Raw genomic sequence first — 6,038 nt, forward strand, 5'->3', positions numbered from 1 at the left:
TCACGTCGACCGCGAGAAGTGAAAATCTCGATACGCGCACGTGCCGGTATCAATAAATCACGAGCGGTGGCGTCGGCGGACGTCGGTGCACTTAGCCGGCATCTAATCTATTATTGAGAGCGTCATTCGGGTCTCGCACGGGTCGCATTAGCGCCGGGCGTTTAAATGTCGGTCTCCCCGTGATATTTCGAGTGTCTCCATCGGGACGACGCGCGCCGGTGGTCCGTGATTTATTTCACCCGGTGAAATCGAACGGACGACCGGACGATAGCGAGCACTGTGAGCAGGATAGCGAAAACAGGCTTGAAATCTCCGACCGTGATCGCATCATGAAACATCAAGTATACCCGCAACGTCCGATCTTAATTTTTTTCGCTAGTGACGTCTCAAACTTGTAAAAACGTTATTTGCATTTTTTAGAAATGAAAGTGAAATTGGAAATCTTATTAATTTATAATCATTTATTGCGGGTCCTGCTCGTCCTGCTCAAAATATTGTATAATTCATGGAGTTAAAAAGTGAAATATCACGATGTGATTTGATTATAATAAAATTTAATTAAACATGATACAAACTAATACGATAAAGAAAGCCAAGATCGGTCAAATTTTGGATGTTATGAATAATACATTATATATTCTTTTATTAAATCAATTTATTCCAGATATAATTATTAATTAAAACATTAAAAGTGGCTTAAATATCAAAATATAAATAATAAGGAGCATATAGCCACAGCACAAGATGTTGTAGTGAAGTCATATATTTAAAATTTGTAATAATAATAAATATATGACTTCACTACAACATCTTGTGCTGTGGCTATATGCTCCTTATTATTTATATTTTATAATTATTAAAATTCTTAATATATATGATGATACAAACTATTATCACGATAAAAAACAGTGAAACTCTAATCCTCTCTCTAATTGGTCCTCTCGCTTAAAAACTATATTGTTTATTATAATAACCTCGATTATTTCATAGTTTTATTAATTACCGAAGCTGGTCACTTTTATTTTACTTTGACTGATCGAGTATAAATTATTGAGTCCTCTTTGATTCTAAATTGATCGCACGACGATCTCGAATCTGACCAGGATAAAAATCTTTGCACAGAAGTCACAGAAACGCAACAACAGCACCGAAATCTTTTTCTCGCATTTCTACGTGAAGACACTTTATCAGATAATGCTTGGGAAGCGAATGCCGCTATACTCGGTAATGACTATAATTTATATGCATGCGCCGAGACGAGCAAAACGCCAATATTAGTTAGTTGCTCGACCGAGAACTTGTCCCCGATAACGATTCCTAATAATGCAGGTTGTCTCGCGACACAGCGTCAAAAACGATCGTTATAAGAGCGATCGACAACGGCAACGAAGTGAAAGTATATGAGCCGAGAGATCGAACGTACGCGAACACACACGCTCATGTATGCATATAAACGCTGTCATCCTGTTTTCAGCTTTGAACACGAGAGCCTATTAGATCCGACAGCGACAGCGGTATCAATCTGACAGATGCCATGAGTGTTGGCAGTACGCGACATCACTAATCGATGTTCCAGACGATTTATCTATCAATATGTCGCTTTTCGCTTTTCCTACATGACATTCTGTTACTTTTATATATTGGACCTTGAAACTGCGATGGTATCGGGAACGATTATCAATTATGCGATTCTCGAGCGTGCATCGATAAACACAAGATTTTATCATAACACTAAGTCGCATTTATCGCTTTGGAATTTTTACAAATCATAAAAATTCTATAATTTTCTTATTGCACATAAAATAAAAATTTCATTAATTCTTAAATATAGAAATAGAAAAGTGACATTAATAGTTGGAAGAAAAGAACACACAGATGAAAGGATATCATCCATGGTATTTAAAAAAGTCGTTGGTTCAAGATATTATAAAGTCAGGTGACTAAAACGACTGGGAGTCTCTTAATCTCACAATAAAAATTTATGAGTTAAACTGCTGTATGAAGTGAAATCTATAAATGCGCAAATTAAAAAATCTCATTTAACTTCTCTTCGTTCTGCTCAGCGTACGTTTTATAGCGGCAGGCAGTATCATCTCCGAGCTTTGATCACTAACATTGTCATTCTTTATGAAGCTCAAAAGGATCGTCGACGTGTCAATGGAACGATTGACGTCGCATAGAGAATACATCGGAATAATCCCGCTGGTAAAAATACCTACGGCTGCCAGAGCGATCGGCTACGGTGTGAAAGGTAACGTGGCCGACACGCCGCGCCGCGTGGCCAATAATAAATCAATGAGTAATTAAAGATTAACGGTACACGGCAAATGAGCGCGCGCGCTCGTTGATTTCGCGGCGAGAAGAGGTGCGAGATGGTGGACGCTGATGTATGAATGATTTCATCAAAGGTTATCCATCATCGCCTTCGTCTAGCGGCAAGATGTTTGATGGTGCCGCGCTTCCCTTTAAGCGCGCGCGCGCGCGCGCTTCGTGCGTGATGCTGTACACGCGTTCACGAGCGCGCACGCTTGAATTCAGTCGCGCGAGCATCAGCGAGCACCAATGAGCACCAGCGAGCACGCCTCCGACAGAGAGAATGCCTTCCGCGGTATTCCGAAGGACTACCGGCGACGTTACAAGCGAGAGAACCCGCGGCCTGTGCCGTCTGTCGAAGGACAGGTCTCGATAGTACTTGTAGTTTCTTTCTATGGTGCTCGAGTGAGACGACCAGTGTTACGCGAGTATACATAATGACGGCGCGGCGGTCGCGACGGGAAATCGCCCGTAGTGATTAATGAAAGGCGGAAGATAAAGCGACGGACACGAATCGCCGCGCCGGCTCACGAAACGTACGCATCCCGCGGATAATCTCGATGCCTCGACGATAGCGTAACAGCATTAAGTAGCGGCTTCTTTAACGATGCGGTCGGGGCTAATTCGCGGACGCCGATCGTATCTTCCGTGATAGGTGGATCTAATTCAGAAACATTTATCGTATCTATTCCGAGATGAAAGCGGTTGCCAACGAGATTGCGGATGGTGCGCGCGAAGTCGTAGGTACATAGTCACGGTGAAGAGAGGGATCGTCGACGGAGGCGCAACGATGCGGCACGTTCTTCGTAACTCTTCATAGGGAGTCAAGACCGAACGGCAACGTGCCCGCTTATAGCACTTGACACGTCCAATTACACGGTTCTCATGCCTTTTGCCTTTTGCGAGCGTTGACGGTTGCCAGTTTCGCGAAACGAACGCGGCAGCTTATACGCGTCTTTGGAGCTAGTCGCGAATGCGTGTTACGTCAGTAGCAAAGAACTTCTGCGTACTTTGTAAATTCTATTACCACTATTTCATTTTGCTTTTCTTCGGCTTTCATATCTGATCAGAACTTACAAATATAAAATCGCTAACATTATAATATAACTCTTAATATTTACAATATTAACCCTTACCGTACCATCTACAATTTGGTGCCTCATCCATACCATCAAGGGTCACTTCAAATCTCTTCGTTTTTTCGCCTCTTCAAAATAATTTTAAAAATCTCTAAAAATTCACCAACATACTTTCAACTTTCTAGAATAAATATTGACTCTTTATTTTGGAAAATAATAAAATGTAGTATAATTTATAATTACCGAAAGACTCAAAGAGTCTTGCACGAGCAGGCTCGGCCACTAGTTACCCATATTAGTACGGTAAAGATTAAGAATCTTTATTTTAGACCCCATATGTGAGAAACACAATCAATACTAGAAAAATGCCTATTGCGGTCGAAGCTGGATCTTCATTGCTTTAAATAATTCAATCTTGAATTACTAATATACACTATATATGTACTTGCACATATACCATATTGTAGTCTTTTCAAAATGCGCGCCCTCCGAATTGTTTTTCCGGACTATAAACGCAATTAAAACTACTCTAGTAATCGCGAATTAAATTGACAAGCAATTTAATAATTTGATATTTATAATTTATATTCTTAATATTTGTATATACTGGAAATGTTAATTTTATATAAACGATATTTTTGTCGTCACGCATTATTATTAACTTGCAGTTCTCTCTGTTTGTTGATACGTTTATATTTACCTATTGAGGAAGAATATCTCTGGTATGCATTGTACACACTTTCTATTACAGATACTAGTGATCTGATTGTGCTTTCGGACATCGATTCAAAATCAATAATTTCGCGGTTATAATCCGGCGTTTCATGCACGGTACGATACGAAATCTCGACCGTAATCGACGAGAGCGAGATACCGCGCGCAGCGGTTGATAAAACTCATAGCGAGGATCGGAGTTAGATAGGGCAGCGATAGGGCCCTCATCGATCCGGAATCACGATCGAGCAGCGTGCCCGATGATGTTGCTCTCGACAAACTCCAATGCAAACGATCGATTGGACCGGCGGACCGCGAGCGATTTCATCTCGATGTAAGCTGAATCGATCGCATGACTGCGCGATTTCAACCCCGTCCATCCGAGATCGCCGCGCAGGATTACGTCCCTGAGGCGGCAACAATAATAATCGAAGCCGCGGCCCGCGGAAACGAATCTCAATCGAAAACCGCCTACGACGCTTATTCGCGGCACAGGAAATTTACCGCGACTTAACCTGATGATAAACTCGACTATAGAGATCACAGTGTCAATCAGCGATGCCGCATCTTGAAACTTGCTTCTCTCTCTTTACGAAAATTCTCTTTCGAGATTCAAGAAATCCTTTATATCGTGTGATTCGATTTTATAGTTTCGATTTTCTGCATGATTACATTTACATTTTAACGTTCGTTTGCGCTTTGAGAAAAAAATGTGGATTATTTTTAGAAGAAATTGGAAAATTAATTGCGTACCAATTAATAGACTCGCTAGAACTGTTGATTCAGGAAAGCTTGCGGATTAAACTGCTGGAAATAGGTCCCGAGTAATAGCTGTTGCATAAACAGCAGTCGCTCACGATATTGCGTATGCAGAAGAAACTCACGTATAATACGATTTAGTTTACGTGAAGTTATCCCACGCGAAATGAGAAGCTAAATTTCATTGTTGACGATTGCATTCTCCTGCAACGACGTAACGTAATTACAATACATTGAAATGGGATGGACATAATTTCGTAGTTTAACACTAGAACTGTGGGTCTAAATTAGTCGCGGTTCAAAGTAAATCTGGCTTTTTACAAAGGAGGATCATCGTAAAAATAAAAATACTTGTAATTAATTATGATCATTTATATGAAAAGTCACAAAAATCTAAAGCTCTATATACAAATCCAAATTAACTATAAAAGAAAACCTATTAGATGGATAAAAAATGGCCGCAATTCTAGTGTTAAAGATACATTATCTCTCCCTATTTTCATATTATTCATATTTGTGTATTTTATTATGATACAGTTTATCAATGATATTTTATTTTAGTTATAAGATAATTAATATATGTTGCAATAAAATATATGTTCTTTTCGCAATTTACAAAATACAATAGTATATGTTATATGTTGCAAGAAATTATATATTCGTTTTGCAATTGGCGTAATTTAAAGATTTGATTTCATTTTTTTTTAATACATGCATACGTACTACTGAGGGGTAATTTATAATAAAAAATTAGCAATATTATCACTTGAACTATATTATTTATGTAACGGATTTTTTTTAGTTTATGTAAAGTACAGTTTTTATGGTAGGTACATGCACACTTGGCGCCTTTTTTTACCTTTTTTTAAAAAGGTAATTTTGTTATTAATATAGACGTGATAAAAACATTGTAAATATATGAAAAGTAAGAATCAAAAAGGTAATTTTGTTATTAATATAGACGTGATAAAAACATTGTAAATATATGAAAAGTAAGAGTTCGCGAAAAATATAGTTTAGTACAAAGTAACATTTTTTTAGGAATAAAAGCAATATTCTAAATATGCATATATCTTTAAGAATCTCTTAAAAATTCAATATTTGATTTGAAAATATTAAAGATACGTAAAGATAAAAATAATACTGTTTGATGAGGACATTTCCTGCTTATCT

The sequence above is a fragment of the Trachymyrmex cornetzi genome, unplaced genomic scaffold (genome assembly GCF_001594075.2).
Source record: "Trachymyrmex cornetzi isolate Tcor2-1 unplaced genomic scaffold, Tcor1.1 scaffold924, whole genome shotgun sequence".
Classification (NCBI taxonomy): Eukaryota; Metazoa; Arthropoda; class Insecta; order Hymenoptera; family Formicidae; genus Trachymyrmex; species Trachymyrmex cornetzi.